At 38.8% G+C, this 10,988-nt stretch overlaps 1 pseudogene; it reads left to right on the forward strand.

Moving 5' to 3' along the window:
• The first annotated feature begins 1,345 nt into the window (after nucleotides 1-1,345).
• On the forward strand, nucleotides 1,346-3,017 carry LOC142841384 (N-alpha-acetyltransferase 50 pseudogene; annotated as a pseudogene).
• The last annotated feature ends 7,971 nt before the right edge of the window (nucleotides 3,018-10,988 follow it).

The following is a 10,988-nucleotide window of genomic DNA, read 5'->3' on the forward strand; positions in this document are numbered from 1 at the left end:
TGTCATGATTGAAGGATAACGGGAAACACTGAGCAATAAACATAACTAAATGGATTCATGACCGTTAATCCAGCCCTACAGAAGATACTTGAAGGGAATTTCACACTAAAAAGGTAAGTTTCCTCTGCGAAACAACACAATTCATTAGTTGTTTGGTCATTCTCACTTGGAAACAGACAGAATGCAGTCAGATTCTTTGGCAGAAAATAGTATGAACTAGCCTAGTGCCCAGTAGAATCCTTGATGTCCTCTGAATACTGGTGAGATGGCCTCTGCAGGTCACATTCTCTCAGACTTTCTTCTTCTGAGATCCTACTAGAATAACCAATTAAGATCTACTTATAGCATCCCCGGACTTTTCTATGCTGCAATTCCACACTCACCTATACTCCTCTGACAAACTAGTTCCAAAGGCAGAAGAACCACGTGGTCAGGTTTATACTAACAAATACCGCAATTCTGGTACCAATTTTCTGTAATTTTTTTCTTACTTCTGTGACAAAATACCTGACCAAAAAAAAATACTAACTGGAGGAATGTTTACTTTGAATTACAGTTTGAGGAACATAGTCCATAATTGTAGGGAAGACATGGAACGGGAATGAAAGACAGCTGATCACATTGCCTCCATAGCCAGGAAGCAGAGAGTAGATAGGAAGTGGAGCTGAGCTACAAAAGCCCAAGTCCCTTCCCAAGTGCATCCTAGCAAAGCTCTACTCAACTGTATTCTTTGATGCACCTGGTGCTTTGCCTCGTCACTGTGGGTATCACTGAGTAAATTGAACTGTGGAAGTTAGTGATTTTTTTGGTGCATAATATTCTATAATTCATCAGTATATGAGCAGGAAAGAATAACTTCACTTTACGAAGATAGGAAAGAGTATTAACTTACCACATAATACAAAATAGTATTACTAAAATAAGATAAACTAACCTATTTTTAAAATGAGTTGAAATTAATAGAAATATAAAGATTCTCTCAATCAATAACACTGATAATAGTTGTTTTCTATTTGTATTCAGTGTGTCCAAATGCCAATAGTTAATTCACAAACCTACAAAAACCACATGCAGCGGATTTTGTCATTGATTCTTTTTTTTACAAGTTATTGACCTTTTTATGTTTGAAAAATGCCTCTTTTGAGATAATTCTTGACAAAGTCTTCTGCAAATAAAGATTTATGCACTCAGTTAACTATTGCATATATTGTTTCTGTGAAAGAAATAAATGGCTACAAGAAGAGCCTATTGGCGGCGGCAGCAGCGCAGCGGCGGATCTTCCCGCGTCTCCCCGGAGCTTCAGGGACCCGGCTTGGCTTCCGTGGCCTCCTCGGCCCCTCGGCGCCCTTTCCCTCCGCCGAGAGGCCGGCGTGTGTGGTTGAGTGGCCTGAGCGCAGGGCGCGGAGTGCTCCAGGCGGCGAGGAGGCCGGCTTGGTCGTGCCTGTAACGACGGCCTCAGCAGGCGGGGAAGATGAAAGGTAGCCGGATCGAATTGGGGGATGTGACACCACACAATATTAAACAGTTTAAGAGACTGAACCAGGTCATCTTGTCAGTCAGCTATAATGATAAATTCTACAAGGATGTGCTAGAGGTTGGCGAGCTAGCAAAACTTGCATATTTCAATGATATAGCTGTAGGTGCGGTGTGCTGCAGGGTGGATCATTCACAGAATCAAAGGTGACTTTACATCATGGCACTAGGATGCCTTGCGCCTTACCGAAGACTAGGAATAGGAACTAAAATGCTAAATCATGTCCTAAACATCTGTGAGGAAGATGGCACTTCTGACAACATCTGTCTGCATGTCCAGATCAGCAATGAGTCAGCGATTGACTTCTACAGGAAGTTTGGCTTTGAGATTATTGAGACAAAGAAGAACGACTATAAGAGGATAGAACCTGCAGATGCTCATGTGCTTCAGAAAAAACTCAAAGTCCCATCTGGTCAGAATGCAGAGACACAAAAGACAGACAACTGAACAAATAACAAATGAACTTTCTTGCACTTGCTTGTCGCCAAATAAAGAAAGACCCATTAATTTCCCCTCCCCCTTTTCTTCAGCTTTCCTCCCTTGTTATTCTTCTTTTCTCTCCTCTTAAAGTTTTTAATACTTTCAAGAACTCTTAAAAATGATCATGTTTGGATTGTTTTCGTTCTCTTATTTTTGTGAGGTGGTTAGGTTGAAGGCAGGAGAAGGTAGGTCTGTATCCTTTCACAGTTAAGATGTCCCCAAAACTGGGAGTCAGATGATTTCAATTTTTAACTATTTTTTTTAACATCCTGCTTTCACATTGAAGGGCAGAGCCTACAATATTGTTTATTTCAAAAGACAAAAAGAAGCAGCAGCAATATCTTCTCTAATTCATAGACAAGCTTAGTGTATTTGTGGTACTTTGAGTTTTAAAGACTATCTGTGGGATGCTAATCCCTGACATTGCCTTCACTCTACCTTTTGTAGGTCCTTCAAGCACTCTCAGGAGTTGGACCATTGTTATCCTTGGGAGAAAATACTAAGCTTATTTAGGTTTAAAAGCAGTTTTTCTCTCTATTTGCTGATTGGTGGGGCAGTTTGTGTAGGTAGTATTAGACTTTGATCAAAGTATTTCAGTTAAACTGCTACTTAGCTGATGAGTGGGTTGCTTGATAGCAGATGTTCTTTGTTTTGTTTTGGTTTTTTATTTTTTTCCTTCCTTCCTGCTGTTAATCTTTTTACTAGAGGCATTAACTTGTAGAGTATGGGCTGGTGAAATGAACTGTTTTAATATCCCAGCTAGAAATATGGCCTTTAACTGACCTAAAGAAAATTGTTATAATTGGTTTTCTTCTCTTGTTTTTCAGTAAGCCCAATAATAGTGTAACCTTATACATGGAGTTATGTCCTTATAAGCCAATACCCCTAAATAAACCTGAAGCAAGTGTTTTCTCTTGGACATACAAAATTACATAAAAAGTTTAGATGGACTTGTAACATTTGAAGTGTATTTAATATCACTAATACAGATTGGTAAGTGTGACCATTGAGCATTGATAATATATGGAAGAATTTCTAGACAGTATTTTTGAAAAGAACATTGTTATGATATTGCTTATCTGTTGAAGAACATCCCAGGTTTGCTTACACTCTGTGCCTATAATGTTGAGTTTAAAGATTTGGAATAAGAGGAATCAAGACAAATTCCTCCTATTCTTGAAACAATACAAGTATAAAGTGTTAATACAAATATCACTGTGACCTCCAACTGACAGGTTTGGTTAAGTCCAGATCATTTTCAGGCACATTGGGAGTGGCTCTGATGGGTTGAGAATTGTAATGTGGAGACTTTTCCTCATCTCAAAGATACATGGCATTTCTTAGATTGTCAATAGTCATCAGTGGCTCAAGAAATGTTCTCGTTAGACTTTAGAACGGTGTAGAGTGTATGTTTCCTTTCATTTAACTTTAAAGGGAAGTTTAATACTTCCTCTTAGGAAAATTATGGTAAGGAAGTCTTATTTCAAAATAGGTTAAGTGGTAAAAATATCTCACAAGATGCTTATGCACATTTTATAACACTTTTAAGTTTTTATTTGAGAATGTGAAAATACATTAAGTGGACTTCAGTAGTCTTGAGTGCCAAGAAAAATACGGGGTGTGGTTGATGAATGGATGGATGGATGGATGGATGGATGGATGGATGGATGGATGGATGTATAGGGTAGTGAAATTGTAGAAGTACCATGCTTGTTTCTTGGGTACTGATTTCCTAGACAGACCAAATCTAAGCCCAGAAAAAAAGTTTAGTGTTAAGCACCTTACTTTCATGGATAAGCTTCAGCTTGCTCTTGCCAAGAGAAGAGGGCATAAATGATAGCATAATTAGTTTGAAGAAGTCAACCATTTTGTAAACTTCCAGATAGCAAAATAGATTTTGATATATAAAAGAGTTTTCTGAGATGACACTGCCTCTATTTCTATAACCATTTCACTTGGACTATCTGAGTAGTCCTATGAATGTATCCCTAAATGTGGTTATTGAATACCAAATAGCTGCCTCACAACAATTAAGTACATGTTATTTAAAGAGGAGGAACAAATAATAAAGTTTGAATTGAGAAAAAAAAAGAAGAAGAGCCTATTTATTTCTGGCTCCCAGAATAACAGTTCCAAAACTGCCCAAGGCATTTTATCACAGCAACCTTGAATAAAGGATTTTCTGCTGCTGAAATCTACCATATGTAGCAGCAGCAGTTAAGAAAGCTGTTGTCAATTTGGGGAAGCCATTACACCATGACTGGTTTGGGGTAACAAATGATCGATCGCACAGCAGCGCTTTTCCCTTCATATCACACAGCATATGCCAGCTTTATATATTTTTCAGACAGAGTCTCATGAAGCCTAGACTGGCATCAAAGCAGCCAAAGATTTTCTTGAACTCCTCTTCCTTCTTTCTACCTCCATTTCTCAAATTCTAGGACTACAGGTGTGCACGACCATACTTGATATATACTGTGCTGAACCCAGGGCTTTTGTGCATATTTGGCCAGTTCTACCACTCAAGCTACATCTCCAGCCCACTCTGTGTGAACTTGGAACAATTCTTCTGCCCAGTTGTTTAGTTTCCCTAACCAGATGAGATGCTTTGCATTGTATGGATTATGTACATGTGCATATGAGGTGAGAGCACCTGAATTAATAAAAGTGAGAGTGAACTGCGGCACTTCCTGCTTCTATTTATATTAAGAGTTATTATTGAAGAAAATGATCAAATAACAAAAGAAAAAATAATATAGAATGATATGGGGTTCCCCTCTATACACTATGAATATGTCTTAACAGAAGTAAGAGGAGGGAGAAGAACAGTGTTTCTCTTATGGTTAACAATTCTCAGACCACTGTCCTTGGAAGGCAAGGTAAAAATCAGAAAAGCCTTCTTAGACTAGTTTTAGGCACATGTCTTTTCCTCTCTTCATCACAAACTCCAGAGGCTCTCACAGAGGTAGAAATGTGATGGGAACAGCGAATAAGCAAAAGCTTGGCCTTGACACAACTGTCATATACATTATGTCTTGTTGATGTCAAAACTTCATTTGCCAATTTTTTCATTTTTAGATGCTCTTTCCAGAGTGTTATGCTATCCCACGTATACATATATAATATTTCCTCTCTAAAAATTTCCTTTGTAACCGAGAAAAAAGCCCTAAAAATTAGAATACCAAATTGAATATTCATTATAGTCCGAACTATGTAACAAATGTGCATATATTGAAAAGTGATGATCTTTTAGTATAATAGACAAAAATTGATTTCAATGTGAGACTCAATGTAAGTGTTGGGAGCTGAACTTAGGTTCTCTGTAATAGCAACAAGTGCTATTTATTTATTTATTTATTTAAGATTTCTGCCTCTTCCCCGCCACCGCCTCCCATTTCCCTCCCCCTTCCCCAATCAACTCTCCCTCCCTAGTCAGCCCGAAGAGCAATCAGGGTTCCCTGCCCTGTGGGAAGTCCAAGGACCACCCACCTCCATTCAGGTCTAGTAAGGTGAGCATCCAAACTGCCTAGGCTCCCACAAAGCCAGTACATGCAGTAGGATCAAAAACCCATTGCCATTGTTCTTGAGTTCTCAGTAGTCCTCATTGTCCACTATGTTCAGCGAGTCCGGTTTTATCCCGGGTTTTTTCAGACCCAGGCCAGCTGGCCTTGGTGAGTTCCCGATAGAACATCCCCATTGTCTCAGTGTGTGGGTGCACCCCTCGCGGTCCTGAGTTCCATGCTCGTGCTCTCTCTCCTTCTGCTCCTGATTTGGACCTTGAGATTTCAGTCCGGTGCTCCACTGTGGGTCTCTGTCTCTGTCTCCTTTCATCGCCTGATGAAGGTTAATATTCAGGAGGATGACTATATGTTTTTCTTTGGGTTCACCTTCTTATTTAGCTTCTCTAGGATCACGAATTATAGGCTCAATGTCCTTTATTTATGGCTAGAAAGCAAATATGAGTGAGTAGATCCCATGTTCCTCTTTTTGGGTCTGGCTTACCTCACTCAGGATAGTGTTTTCTATTTACACCCATTTGCATGCAAAATTCAAGAAGCCCTTGTTTTTTACTGCTGAGTAGTACTCTAATATGTATATATTCCATACTTTCTTCATCCATTCTTCCATTGAAGGGCATCTAGGTTGTTTCCAGGTTCTGGCTATTACAAATAATGCTGCTATGAACATAGTTGAGCATATACTTTTGTTGTATGATAGGGCATCTCTTGGGTATATTCCCAAGAGTGGTATTGCTGGGTCCAGGGGTAGGTTGATCCCGAATTTCCTGAGAAACCGCCACACTGCTTTCCAAAGTGGTTGCACAAGTTTGCATTCCCACCAGCAATGGGTGAGTGTACCCCTTACTCCACAACCTCTCCAGCAAAGGCTATCTTTGGTGTTTTTGATTTTGGCCATTCTGACAGGTGTAAGATGATATCTCAAAGTTGTTTTGATTTGCATTTCCCTGATCGCTAAGGAAGTTGAGCATGACCTTAAGTGTCTTTCAGCCATTTGAACTTCTTCAGTTGAGAATTCTCTGTTCAGATCAGTGCCCCATTTTATAATTGGGTTGATTAGCCTTTTACGGTCTAGTTTCTTGAGTTCTCTATATATTTTGGAGATCAGACCTTTGTCAGTTGCGGGGTTGGTGAAGATCTTCTCCCAGTCAGTAGGTTGCCTTTTTGTCTTAGTGACAATTGTCCTTTGCTTTACAGAAGCTTCTCAGTCTCAGGAGGTCCCATTTATTCAATGTTGTCCTTAGTGTCTGTGCTGCTGGGGTTATATGTAGGAAGTGGTCTCCTGTGCCCATGTGTTTTAGAGAACTTCCCACTTTCTCTTCTATCAGGTTCAGTGTATTAAGACTGATATTGAGGTCTTTAATCCATTTGGACTTGAGTTTTGTGTATGGTGATAGATATGGATCTATTTTCATTCTTCTACAGATTGACATCCAGTTTTGCCAGCACAATTTGTTGAAGATGCTCTCTTTTTTTTCCATTGTATACGTTTAGCTGCTTTATCGAAAATCAGGTGTTCATAGGTTTGTGGGTTAAAGTCAGTGTCTTCTATTTGATTCCATTAGTCGATTTCTCTGTTTTTATGCCAATACCAAGCTGTTTTCAATACTGTAGCTCTGTAATAGAGTTTGAATTCAGGGATGGTAATGCCTCCAGGCGATCCTTTATTGTATAAGATTGTTTAGGCTATCCTGGTTTTTTTGTTTTTCCATATAAAGTTGATTATTGTCTTCTCCAGATCTGTGAAGAATTTTGATGGGATTTTGATGGGGATTGCATTGAATCTATAGATAGCTTTTGGTAGAATTGCCATTTTTACTATGTTGATCCTTCAAATCCAAGAGCAAGGGAGATCCTTCTATTTTCTGGTGTCCTCTTCAATTTCTTTCTTCAAAGACTTAAAGTTCTTGTCAAATAGATCTTTCACTTCCTTGGTTAGAGTTACCCCAAGATATTTTATGCTGTTTGTGGCTATCGTGAAAGGTGAAGCTTCTCTGATTTCCCTCTCTGCTTCCTTATCCTTAGTGTATAGAAAGGCAACTGATTTTTTGGAGTTGATCTTGTATCCTGCCACATTACTAAAGGTGTTTATCAGCTGTAGAAGTTCTTTGGTAGAGTTTTTGGGGTTGCTTATGTATACTCTCATATCATCTGCAAATAACGAAAGCTTAACTTCTTCCTTTCCAATACAAACCCCCTTGATCCCCTTATGTTGTCTTATTGCTATTGCTAGAACTTCAAGCACTATATTGAAGAGGTATGGAGAGAGTGGACATCCTTGTCGTGTTCCTGATTTTAGTGGGATGGCTTTGAGTTTTTCTCCGTTTAATTTAATGTTAGATGTCGGCTTGCTGTAAATAGCTTTTATTATATTTAGGTATGACCCTTGTATCCCTAATCTCTCCAAGACCTTCATAAAGGGGTGTTGAATTTTGTCGAATGCCTTTTCAGCATCTAATGAAATGATCATATGGTTTTTTTCTTTCAGTTTATTTATATGGTGGATTACATTGATAGATTTTCGTATGTTGAACCAGCCCTGCATCTCTGGGATGAAGCCTACTTGATCATAATGGATAATTTTTCTAGTGTGTTCTTGGATTCGGTTTGCCAGCCCTCGCAGACTAACCAGGGGGTTAAGGTGGTTGGGGAATGCCCCCGCTTCATTTCCTGTGTCCCGCCATGGGCCAAGAACACTCTCCCCACTCAGGAGGGTCTTCAGGGACAGGACCAGGCTCCCCATTCGCCAGTGGATCTTGCCAATATAAGGCCTACCACACTCCAGTCCAGGCCCCAAAAAACCTACTTGATTTAATTGTAGTGGGGCGATCTGCTCTCAGTGTGGAGCGCTGGTCTCCACCACTTGAGTCCAGCAATAAATGCACTTAACTTCTAAACCATCTCCTTAGCACCTCAATAGAAAAATCTTGAGTTGTGTATAGCACAAACTCTGGATTTCCAGATTCAGGTATTTAAACTATTGTGCATCTTTTTTAAAATTTCAGAAAACTAATAGATAACTCAAATCCTGGTGTTTGATAGACATTTGGCTCACTTTTTCTTTGGAAAAAAACAGCTGTGGCTCCTATCTGTAAATTAGATTGACTGTCTTGCCTTATTCAGAGTGTTATTCTTTCCAAAGTTTCAATTTTTTCAGTATCTGTCTACCACTCTGTAAGTTAATATTTCCACTATCTCTATCCACCATTGGACAGACCAGAATACTAACATGATGAACCACTGTCTAGAGCACTAAGAAGACCCTTGTATGATCAAGATCAAGACTGTGGAGGATGGCATTGAACATATGATAATCTAGCTTGACAGCTTCAAGAAATCCAATAAGATGAACTGCCTAATCAACTTATGCCCACATAATTATGGCTTCTAGAGGTATCACATCTACAGTATTTGCAAGCAACTACACATATGTTCCCCCAAACTTCTCTGATATATTAATCCCAAAGACTAGCAAAGACACTTGCTGAACAGCTACAAATTTCTCGATCCCCAAATATAGACTTCCCCCATAGTTTGGGCTAATGCAATTTTTATAACAATGTTGCTCCTTTTTACTTTAGGAATCCTTATTTTGAAATGCAGGATATCTAAGATCAACTTTGTCAATACTCCCCCAATTGCTTTTACAGTGGCAGTGCTATAGGAGAGAAAAAATAATTTCCTCTTCCCCTTTCTATATTAGTTATGTTTCTGTTGCTGTGATAAAATACCATGACTAAAGTCAACTTAGGGAAGAAAAGTGAGGTTTTTATTCACTGTTTTTGTTTGTTTGGTTGGTTGCTGTTGTTGGTGTTATTGGCTTGCAGTTCCAGAGGGAAACAGTCCATCTAACAGGAGAGGCACAGCAGCAAACATCCAGAGCAGGAAGCTAAGAGATCACATCTTCTATCACAGGCACTAAACTGAGAGATAAAAGTGGAAGTGGAGTAAGGCTATGAATTCTCAAACCCTGTCCTAAGTAATGTACTTCCTCTTGAAAGGCCAAATAATCTCCCCAAACAGCACCACCAACTGAGGAACTAGTGTTCAAATACCTGAGCCTATTGGAGACATTCTCATTCAAACTACTATACCTTCATACTTCTTCATTTTTATGTGTATGGCTGCTTTTGCATGCATGTTATGTCTCTGTATACTATGCATACAATATCTTCAGAGTCAAGAAGAAGGTGCCAGATCCCCTGAAACTGGAATAACAATCCACTATTAGCCTTCCATGTGGGTGCTAGGAATTGAACCTGGATCATCTGGAAGAAAAAACAGTGATAGTCCCGCCTTCACAGTGCTTAACTGGTACCATTGTAGGGAGTGGGGAGAATAAAGAGGTCAGACCACTTTTCAGGTTTTGGTCTCCAAAATAAAATAATATAGACAAACACAGAAGGTCAGAAAACAAGTTTTATTTAGAAGAGGAGTGAAAGTTTAGGAAGTCTAATTTGATGTTTTCCCTCTCTTTAAAATGCCAGGTGTTTCCTTCTTCAGTGAAGAATTCAGGAGCATTCTTCCTATTATACTAACCTAATAAAATCAACTTGATGATTCAGTACATTTTAATCTTTAACAGTATTTTTAAATTTTGGACAATGAGCAGTATTATTTTTATACCAGTTTAAAAGAATTTAAATAACACAAACTAGTTTTATGTGTGTTCCTTGAAAAAGTATTTGCTTTTCCTTTATTGGATGATGATTTTCTAGTGAAAGAAAAGAGATAAATGGTTGTTAAGCTTTGTATAAGTTACAACAAAAGCTTGGTTATGGTTTTTCCTTCCCTAAAGTTTCATGTGCTAGAAGCTTTGTCCTTTAAGTGGTAGTGGTAAAAGAGATGGGGCCGCTGGGGTGCTAATAGGGGGTAATTAGAACATATGGGCACTACCTTCATGAGTGAATTTATGTCTCCTTAAGTGAATTAAGACTAGATTAGTTCTCCAAAGACTTGTCTGACAGGAGTCACTTAACTCTCACACAAAGGTGGGTTGTTACAGAGCACACTTTGTCTCTTTCATGCATATACCTGCTTGCCCTTCTCCTTTCCACCATACATGGAACAGCATGAATTCATTGACCCAAACAAAGAAGATTCTAATGTTATGCTCCAAACCTATGAACCAAAATAAACTTCTCTTCTGAATTCTTACACCAACACTTCTTCTTCCCTTTCCTTTCCCTCCTCTTGCTCCTCATTGTTCTCCATTTCAGGATAGCCTCTAACTCTTAATTCTACTGTCTCAGCTTCCCAAATGCTAGAATCACAGACATGCATCACCATGTATAACTTAACTTTTTTCTTTATAAAGTATCCAATCTTAGATATTTTGTTAGAACTTTAACAGTGGTTCTCAACCTATGGGTCATTACCCCTTAGAGGTCAAACAACCTTTTCATGAGAGTCACCTAAGACCATCAGAAAACATAAATATTTACATTATGAATTAT

This window comes from Microtus pennsylvanicus, chromosome X, assembly GCF_037038515.1.
Source record: "Microtus pennsylvanicus isolate mMicPen1 chromosome X, mMicPen1.hap1, whole genome shotgun sequence".
NCBI classification, from domain to species: domain Eukaryota; kingdom Metazoa; phylum Chordata; class Mammalia; order Rodentia; family Cricetidae; genus Microtus; species Microtus pennsylvanicus.